Source organism: Lathyrus oleraceus, chromosome 4, assembly GCF_024323335.1.
Source record: "Lathyrus oleraceus cultivar Zhongwan6 chromosome 4, CAAS_Psat_ZW6_1.0, whole genome shotgun sequence".
Classification (NCBI taxonomy): Eukaryota; Viridiplantae; Streptophyta; class Magnoliopsida; order Fabales; family Fabaceae; genus Lathyrus; species Lathyrus oleraceus.
Window position 1 is genome coordinate 146,821,555 of NC_066582.1, and position 10,734 is coordinate 146,832,288.

The window sequence follows — 10,734 nt, forward strand, 5'->3', positions numbered from 1 at the left end:
CATTCATCCATTCAATTAGCATTTACATTATTTATACAAAAGGAAATATATAAAAAAAAATGCATTTTTACAAAAGTTGACTTTTGGTCAATTGTTGACTTTTTAGTCAACTGTTGACCAAAGTCAACTAGCATATTTTTTCATCCTCTAGACATGGAATCTTCATTCTTGCATTCTTTCCATGTGGTTCCATCATTAACTTGCTTCATGAACAAGAAATTTCTCTTTTGCATCAAAGATAGTTTTAGTCATGACTTTATGGATTCTTTCCATGCCTTAAAGAAATCATGTTTATGCATTTCAAACCAACACATTCATTTCACATTCCATATACCGAACATGGCATGTGCTTCATATCACAAAGCCAAATACAACAATTTTACACATATTCTCATGAGATGCATAATTAAATTTCAACATTGCATTTCATCTTTCAAACATATCATACAATTCATCTTCAAGGTTACAAATCATTCCACATAAATTCTTACATTCCATGTACAAAAGCCCCAAGTACATTCTACATACATGACAAGATATACCTAATGCATTCCACATTGCACTTCCATAAGGCTTTGTTTATAAACTTGACCTCACCAACCATGACCTCTCCATGATATCCAACCAGCAACAGCAAGGCAAGGACAAGTTCCATGGGTCTTTAACCATTGACAATGAAATCCTTGTGCTCCAAATGAGGGAACCTACAAACATAACTATAATCAATGCAAACCATGTCCAATTTCTCAAGTCACAACCCTGCAAATCACAAGTAGATCCAGCTGCTACATCATGCTGCAGAAATCATAAGTTGCAATACAACATCAGATAAACATTGCATAAGCCATCTCAAGTAAGGCATCAAAACACAACTGTATCAAACAAGGCATAACATGTCAAGATCATTACCATAGCAGAAAAAAAGGGGCAAGTTAACATGACATAACTGAATTGGATAGAAGCTAATTAACAGGTCACTTCATTCTGCAAACATCACATAACTAAATCGAAGGCTAACAGAATTGAACCTAAGATTGTTACACTTCAACTCATCCTCTAACAGAAGCTTAACCAAGTTAATAAATCCTAATAGCTCCCTTCATGAAATTGATGAACAGTCTAACAGAAGCTTAACCAATTTGTTTATTGGTGATCAGCGTGTCAGTTCGGACAGATGAGGGTGTTTGATTGGTTTTTATGAGAACCTCTGCCGCTGGCGCGGCGGAGGGGAGGCTCTCAGATGGAGGGATCTTCATTTAAGTTTTAATTTCTGATGGAAACTTAAAGAGCATGTGGAAAACATGGCTGCATTTTGAACACGTGAGGATAGCTTGGTTCTGATTTAATTTCCTTGCATTGGGATTATTTCGTTTTTGGCCAAAATTATTGCTCCTTGCATCTCCTTTAAGCCTGTTACATCCCCTCTGGTTCTTTGATTCAACGCATGGGCCTAAGGACCAGACCCAAGCGCATTCACTTTGACACCACTGTACAGGGGCCATACCCTCTAAACCAGGCCCATTTTATTTTTTGTTATTGTTTATTTTTATTAATTATTTTTTGCTTTGATAAGCTATTGTTTTGCTTTGATTGATTCCTATTAATTAGGTTAATTAGGGATTTAATTAGGAATTAGTTTTAGAATTTAATTAGGATTAGAATATTATTTTTTAATTAGGATTAATTGTTTTAATTAGAAATAATTAGAATAATACATTTTAATTAGATATTAATTTTAGTTTTAATTTCCTAATTGATTTCCTTTGTGATTTGACCATTTTAACCCTAGGGTTGAATTTTAGATTTTCATGTTCCCTTAGATTAGGGTTTGATTTAGGATAATTGATCATTTTCAATGGTTTTTCATGTGATATTAGGTAGATGATTAATTTGATCCCAAATGTTGCATGATCCTTTAGTTAGGATGCGTACATATTATTGACCTTTAGATTAGGTTGTACATAATTTTCAATTTAATTTAAGCCCTTGATTTAAGTTGATAAAAAGAAATTTTGATTAACTAAATCCTTTGATTTGTGTATCTCAAGACCTCAATTAAGACTTTCATGCAAGGCATCCGAGACAAACCAAGTAATGGATTATATAAAGCATATCAAAGGTGTTTCTTCAAGAGCTTGTCAGTTAATATTCAAATTGTGTGACATGAGCCTTAAGAAATATGGAATGAATGAGAGTGTAGAATTCCATTAACTCGTTATGAATATCTTTGGGTACGGGACAAATGACCCAATTGCGCATCGTATTCACCTTTATTCATAGACTTTAACACAATTCAAATCATATGATTGTCAAGTCTCCCTTCAAATCAACATTGCAACAATAAAGAGCCTTCATCAACAACGTATCAATCATGATTCAAGTGATATGCCATGAGCCTTAAGTAACAAAGAATGATGAGAGTGGAACATTCCTATCCTTGTCTAGGGTATCCTTTGGGTATGAGACGAATGACCCAATTGTTGGTGTAAGCCCTAGAGACCAATACTTTTGGTACTTGTATCGAATTGTTTATTAATAATAAAAGGCTTTTTCTTTATTATGTTTGTTTAATAAAGTCCCTGGAATAGATAGTTCGTTTAATGTATCAAGTGTGACTTAATCATGAGAGCACATTAAACATAAGGACACTATTCTTAAAGTATCCGTAGTCGATCTTTATTGTGAAGTGGGATAACATTAAAGCATGAAGACTATTATGTTTATAGACTGATGATCACATCTCATGGATCATGGATAAGGAGTTATCAAGTCTCAAACATAGGTATGAATATTAAGAGTAATATTTATACTGGATTCACCCGATATGAGAATACTATATAGAATGTTTTGCAAAGTGTCATAAGTTATTCTCATGGTGATAATGGTGTATACCACCCTTCGACCTGAAACCACTATGGACCCTAGATGTAGTGTCGAGTGCCTTATTGCTGATCAAACGTTGTCCGTAACTGGATGACCATAAAGATAGTTGATGGGTACTCTACGACGCATGCTAAGGGACATGAGTGACCTAGATGGAATTTGCCCATCCTGCGTAACAGGATAAATGTCTATGGGCCCAATATTGATCTGGACAAGGATGACACGGTCTATGTCTTGTGTTCAATATAGACATAAGGGCAAAAGGGTAATTATACACATAATTATTATCACAGAAGGATTTGTCAAATCACATGACATTTTCGTGTCTTGGGTAGCAGTGATGTGTTGCTAGATACCGCTCACTATTTATCATGTTAAATACGTGATTTAATATAATTACCAATGCCGCGAAAACCTATAGGGTCACACACAAAGGACGGATTGATGAGAGATAGAGTAATTAAGGAATACCGTAATGTACGGTGCCCTTAAGTGAATTATAGAACATCGTAAGGTACAGTGTACTTAAGTAGAATACGAAATATGGTAAGGTACCACGAGTTTAAGTGATTTTGGCATATTATAAGATATGGGCCATATACACTTGAGTGAGCTTTTTTAGCTTGCAGCCCACACAAATGGTTCTATAAATAGAACCCTTGGGTAGAAGCATTGTCACTCTTGCAATTTTGTTTCTCTCTCTCTCTCTCTCTCTCTCTCTCTCTCACTCAAAGCCTTCATTCGTAGCAGCTAGCACTGAGATTGAAGGAATTCGTTCGTGTGGACTGAGTAGAGGCGTTGTCATCGTTCAACGTTCGTGATCGCCACAAGAGGTAACGATTCTATCACTGATCATGCCCATTCGTAAGGATCATTAAAGGAGAAATTTTAAATTCCGCTGCGTTTTGGATCGCCATTCTCCTACAGTGGTATCAGAGCCACTTACGAAACCATGAATCTGATAACTGTTTATTTTCTGTATTAATACAATTCAAGACAGAATGAATCAAAGAATAAACGAGTAATTAAATCGAGATCGATCAAGTTATATATATGATATAAGTAATCCTGATGCAAAATACGGTATATATGATATATTGTTTCTGTTTCATTCCTTCAAACACTTAATGGTCATTTTCCTTTAAGCGATCAATGGTCGTTTGCTTCTTGATCCGACATTAGTATGGTGAAGCAATGACGTGTTGATCAATCATACTGAATCAACAATCGAGATGTGTTTGACGGTCTGAAATTGCTGCATTAGGGTTAGTGACGGCACAAGGGTTGTGTTGTCAAAGAGTTATGCGATTGGGGTTGTGACTGCACAAGAGTTGTGCTTTCTAACAGATTTTCAAACAGTGTTAACCGGTTAACGTATTTGGTTAACCGGTTAACGCAAGACGGGATACAACCTTCTAACAAATTTTCAACAGTGTTAACCGGTTAACATATTTGGCTAACCGGTTAACGCAAAACGGAATACAAATTACGAACAAATTTTCAACAGTGTTAACCGGTTAACGCATTTGATTAACCGGTTAATGCAAGATAGAATACACCCGTTCCCGTTGACCGGGCAGCGGACCCCCGGCTAACTCTGCGTAGTGTGATCGGTCGTCGAAATTTAATTTGGTTTTAATTAATTAAAAGAATTAAAATTAATAATAATAATAATGTGTTTATTATTGTCTTGTGGTGATCGGTTATGGCCTTAGTTTTCCTTTACTTTGTTTTGGGTTTTAAAATACGACCTGCGTGTCGTGCCTCTCTTTTAATCTCTCAATGTAACTTCTTTTCTCATTTCACTCCCTCGTATGTAAAACGAGTTTCTTTTATGTAATGTAATGTTATGAAGAAAGAGAAGAAGTCAATATCAAAGGAGGACAACCTTGGAGATCTTGCTTGAAGAAGCTTAGATCGTTATTAGGTTAGCTTAGGTTCTCTCATTGGCTTGGGAGAACAATTGCGCTAGGGGCCATAACTGTTTCATTATATATGTATGTTGATGCATGTGAATGTATGTTGATGCATGTGAGAGACGATTTATATGATAAATAAGCCGGTGAGATCAGAATAATTGCAAATTCCCTCAAATTAAATATTAAGTTTATGCTTTCCAAGTTTTAACACTCATCAAGACTAGTATCGGATAATGTAGGTTTCGCCTACGCGAGGTGCATGTTCTATATTAGTAAGGTGCGATGGGATAATTGTAATATCCAATTGTTAAAACAATGGGTCAAACTTAACTAAACAAATTATAATAAGATTATATATGTTTAGAAGTAAGAGTTGGAAATGATCCATGTGATGGATTGGAATAAGGAGTTATTCACCCAACTAAAATATTCAAGAGTTGTATTAGATACAATTGGAAGGAGTTCCTACCTAAATAACCTAGTTTTGTGTAATCCGCCTACGCGGACTTAAAACGAAGTGAAATATGGATCTCGAACCACTAGAAAATCTTCCAACGGGATTTTCCGAATCAAATGGTGAGGGTCATTTGTTTTGAGTAAAATAGTGGGAGCATATTTAATTAAAGGCCTAATTAAATATGTTATTGATACTTATATTTTCATTAATTCTTATGTAGATTACCATGACAACAAACACCTCTAACAACATCTTGTGATCAATCCTTGACAAAGAAAAATTGTATGGGACAAATTTTCTGGATTGGCACCGAAACCTGAGGATTGTCCTCAAACATGATAAAAAGTTGTATGTCTTAGAGAAACCTGTTCCTGAAGAGGAACGTCCTAGTTCTGCACCTAAGGCAGAAAGAGATGCTTATAAGGAGCATGTCGATGATGCCAATGAAATTGCTTGTCTCATGCTAGCTACCATGAACTCAGAATTGCAAAAGCAACATGAGAACATGGCAGCGTTCGATATGATCGAACACCTGAAGATGTTCTATCAAGAGCAAGCAAGGCATGAAAGGTTTGAAGTTTCAAAAGCCCTTTTTCAAGGCAAGTTAGCTGAGGGAGCCCCTGTAGGTCCCCATGTGCTCAAGATGATTGGGTATGTGGAAAACCTTGAAAGATTGGGTTTTCCCCTCGGAAAGGAACTTGCGACTGATTTGATCTTGCAATCGTTGCCAGATAGATTCAGTCAATTTGTCCTAAATTTCAATATGAATGATATGGACAAATCTCTTCCTGAACTACTCGCCATGTTAAGAACTGCTGAGCAGAATCTAAAGTCAAAAGGAAAGTCCATTCTGATGATCAGAAATGGAAAGAGACAGAACAAAAGGCCCACCAAGCAGGGTGATAAAGGGAAAGGCAAGGAAGTTGCCAAACCCAAACCCATCGTTGCTGCTTTAAAGCCTAGTGGAGGAATAGCAAAAGAAGACACCTGCTTCCATTGCGGTAAATGTCTATGGGCCCAATATTGAACTGGACAAGGATGACGCGGTATATGCCTTGTGTTCAATATAGACATAAGGGCAAAAGGGTAATTATACACATAATTATTATCACAGAAGGATTTGTCAGATCATATGACATTTTCGTGTCTTGGGTAGCAGTGATGTGTTGCTAGATACCGCTCACTGTTTATTATGTTAAATACGTGATTTAATATAATTATCAATGCCGTGAAAACCTATAGGGTCACACACAAAGGACGAATTGATGAGAGATAGAGTAATTAAGGAATACCGTAATGTACGGTGCCCTTAAGTGGATTATAGAACATCGTAAGGTACGGTGTACTTAAGTAGAATACGAAATATGGTAAGGTACCACGAGCTTAAGTGATTTTGGCATATTATAAGATATGGGCCATATACACTTGAGTGGGCTTTTTTAGATTGCAACCCACACAAATGGTTCTATAAATAGAACCCTTGGGTAGAAGCATTGTCACTCTTGCAATTTTGTTTCTCTCTCTCTCTCTCACTCACTCAAAGCCTTCATTCGTAGCAGCTAGCACTGAGATTGAAGGAATCTGTTCGTGTGTACTGAGTAGAGGCGTTGTCATCGTTCAACGTTCGTGATCGCCACAAGAGGTAACGATTCTATCACTGATCATGCCCATTCGTAAGGATCATTAAAGGAGAAAATTTAAATTCCGCTGCATTTTGGATCGCCATTCTCCTACACCAATTGCTCAAGGTACTCTCGCCTTTAGTCATAGACTTTAGTTTGGTTCACATCTAATGACTTCTAAATTTTATTCATCTTTCATTATTATATATCATTCCTCTTGCCTCATCAGTCTCTTGTTGTCTTTGCTTCGGTCGTAGTGGGTTGAACTACAAAATCTCTGACTTTCTCATTGCACGGTGAGAATACGTAGGCACGAGGATTCAGATTCTCTACAAGCTACCTTATTTATTTCTACCCTATTTATTATTCTTCATTGATCAATACCATTTTTTTAAACAAATACTTTATCCTTTTGGATTCCATGTATACTTTTGGGCCAATAATCAATGCCTTCCTTTGAACCAAGAGATGTTTGCTTTGGAACCAAACACTTAATTCTCTTTGTTTCTGGTAATGACAATACAGTGGGGATGGCTATGTTCCTCCACATCTTAGTATGTACCTCTTTTACTCTTAGGTTCAGAGTTTAATTCCTTCATGGATTAAATATAACATTCTTTTGTTTCAAATTGTTTGTTCCCTACAGTGATATATTATCCTTGTACCAACTATCATTCTCCTTTGGGTCTCATACATATCCTTTTAAGACAGTTGTCCATCTTGTGAACCAAGAGATATTTTCTATGGAACTAAACACTTAATTCTCCTTGTTTATGGTTATGACAATATAATGGAGATGCCTATGTTCCACCATATCTTAGTTTGTACCTCTTTTACTCTTCGGTTCAAAGTTTATTTCCTTTATGGGTTCAATATACTTTTCTTTGGTTTCAAATTTCATGTTCTCCCTTTAGTGATATACTATTAGTGTACCAAGTATCATTATCCTTTGAGTCACATACTATCTTTTTAGGAAATTTGTCCACCTTATGAACCAAGAGATGTTTGCTATGGAACCAAACACCTAATTCCTTGTTTTTGTGGTTATGACAATACAATGGGGATGCCTATGTTCCTCCACCTCTTAGTATGTACCTCTTTACTCTTTGTTCAAAGCCAGTTTGCCTTTATGGTGTCCCATGTTACCATTCTGTTGGTACAAGTTATACTTTTCATCACTTCATTCTCTTTATTTTCGTAGTTCTGTGAACTACGGATGCTCTGACTTTCTCATTGCACAACGAGAATACGCAGGCACAAGGCTTCGAACCCTTGGCGAGTACAATCTTAATTATTATTATTATGTCTTAGAGCACTATTCATATCTTTCATGATCCATATCATCTACCTTCAATCATAACCATTCATCTCAGTGACATACTTCTTTTCTTTGGAACCAAATACAGTTTTCTTTGGAATTCCATATATACCCTTTTAGGACACTTGTCCACCTTTGTGCCAAAATATGTTTTCTATGGAACACAAACACTTAATTCCTTGTTTTTGGTCATGACAATACAATGGGGATGCCTATGTTCCTCCACATCTTAGTTTATACCACCTTTACTCCTGGGTTTCAAATTTCATTTCTCCTATGGATTCCAATAACACTCTTACCTTTGGTTCCAAACCATACCATTCAGTCACTTTTACCAAATCCTTCATTTCTTTGACTTTTGGTTACTTTTATCTACCACTTCATTCATCTCCATGAAGCATTAATCACTACATACATTCAATATCTACTACCTTCATTCATCCCATGTGATATAATCTTGCTTTGAGCCAAATACACTATCTTTTTTTAGTTTCATCTTGTGTTTGCTTGTGAATGAGAGATGTTTGCCCTGATACCAAACACTTAAATCTCTTTATTTTCGGCTGTACCATATAGTGGTGATGCTTCAGGCTACCCACATATTGGTTAATCCCAGATTTACTCTTGGATTCCGATTTCATCCCTTTTTTGGAGTCAAACAATACAATCATTTGGTTCAGACCATACCTTTATCATAACTTCTTTTCACCTCCCATCACTAGTTCTATGAACTATAGAGATATGAATTCCTTATTGCACTATAAGGATACGTAGGTATGAGGGCCTCAATCCTCTCTGAGAACTTTATCTATTCTTTTCCTTTTCCTTTTATTCTTTTGCAAGTAATCTTTAGATATAACACCCATTCGAGCAAGAATGATCAAAATGGTTTCTGTTGAGTACAATAGATGTAAGGGGTGCTAATACCTTCCCTTAGCATAACCGACTTCCTTACCCAGTTATATCTTTTCCCTAGGTTTTATCGATGTTTTCCCTTTCCTTCGGGAATAAATAAAGTTCGATGGCGACTATGTTGTATGTTCGAGCGAGTGATGCATTCAGATATATTTCCGCTAGCTTCAACTGGCGATTCTGTTGGGGACACTTTGCTACTTGGAGTATTTCCTAGTTGCTAAAAAGAGTCGAGTCTAGTTTTGTTTGTTTTGCATTCTTTAGGTGTTTATATTTATGCGTTACTCATTTTATCTTTATTATTACTTATCATTTGCTTTACTGTTTTTCATTTTGCATACCCTATTATTCTGGATATCTATATATGTTGTTGTTGGGTTGGGGTTATGCTACATGAGAGAAACTCTACACCCGAGCTAAGTACATACACATGATAGACTCGTGAATAGTCGTATTCACTTGCGTTTCACGCATTGCATTTTCATTAGAACCACGCCCAGACTAGATTCACTTGGAAGTACATTTGTCCTGCGAGAATTCGCTACGACATGGTATTCTCATTTTGGATCGATGACTCTGGAAACCTTCTAGGAACTACCTCTTGAATACTATAACCTACCTGTGAGGGGGATATGGGTTTTTTCTGCAGGAAACCATGGACTCTACATACCTTTATTCTCATGGATACGTCAGACTTTGATCCTACATCAGGCAGTATACTTAGATTATTACGTTTATGATATGTTGTTAACATACAATATTGAATTGTTGTATATATGTCAGAGTTTCGAACCTGAGTTATTACGCCATCAATGATTTGAATCTATGGATGTTGCACAATTATTTTCATTCCATCCCCAACATATGCATTCATTCATTTGCATTTCATGCATGTCAACCAAATAACTTACTTTGTCCATTCCTCCATCAGAAAGACAACGATTCGCCGACACCAATCTTCAAAGAATCATGGAAAAGGGTAAGAACACTGTGTGTGAGAGGGGTTTGAATCATGATGAAGACAAAGTTGAAATGGTCTTAGGGCTATTCTTGGATAGCACGATAACGGACTTCCCAAATCAGGCTGTAATTGATGAACGAACTGAAGATAGTCTGAAGAAAGGTAACATACAAAAGGTGGTTGCAGGCATTCTGCCACTTCCTCCTCAAGAATAGCATCTCCTACCACGTCAGAGGCCTGCTCAAAGCAATTAGAATTTGAGGCAGAAACAAATTAGCAAAGGAAGCTACGATCAAGAAAGGAGACGTCCTTGCAATGACCCAATTCATATGACTTATGCACATCTGCTGCCTATACTAGTTAACTCTGGGGCAATTCTGCCCAAACAAATCGAGCCTTCTAGGTTTCCCTACCATCCCAAGCATGATCCCAATGCCACATGCAGATATCATGTCGAACATGTAGGGCATTCTATTGAGAATTGTGACCATTTTAAGGCCAGAGTTTAAGAGCTCGTTAATCAGAAGTTGTTGTGTTTAACGCCTGTGACTACTAAGGCGCCTATTGAGAAAGGGGTTTAAATACAAGGGTCATCTGATTCATGTGCAAGTTCTTCTACCCGTCGTCCAACCTGTTATGCAATACCAAAATAAAGGATATCA

At 36.6% G+C, this 10,734-nt stretch overlaps 1 long non-coding RNA gene across 1 annotated transcript; it reads right to left on the minus strand.

The window, feature by feature from the left end:
- Window positions 1-394: 394 nt before the first annotated feature.
- On the minus strand, window positions 395-1,348 carry LOC127135295 (uncharacterized). Its single transcript, XR_007808504.1, has 2 exons — window positions 910-1,348; window positions 395-795 (listed from the first exon to the last, which is right to left on the minus strand). It is a non-coding gene; the product is annotated as an uncharacterized LOC127135295 (long non-coding RNA).
- Window positions 1,349-10,734: the final 9,386 nt, after the last annotated feature.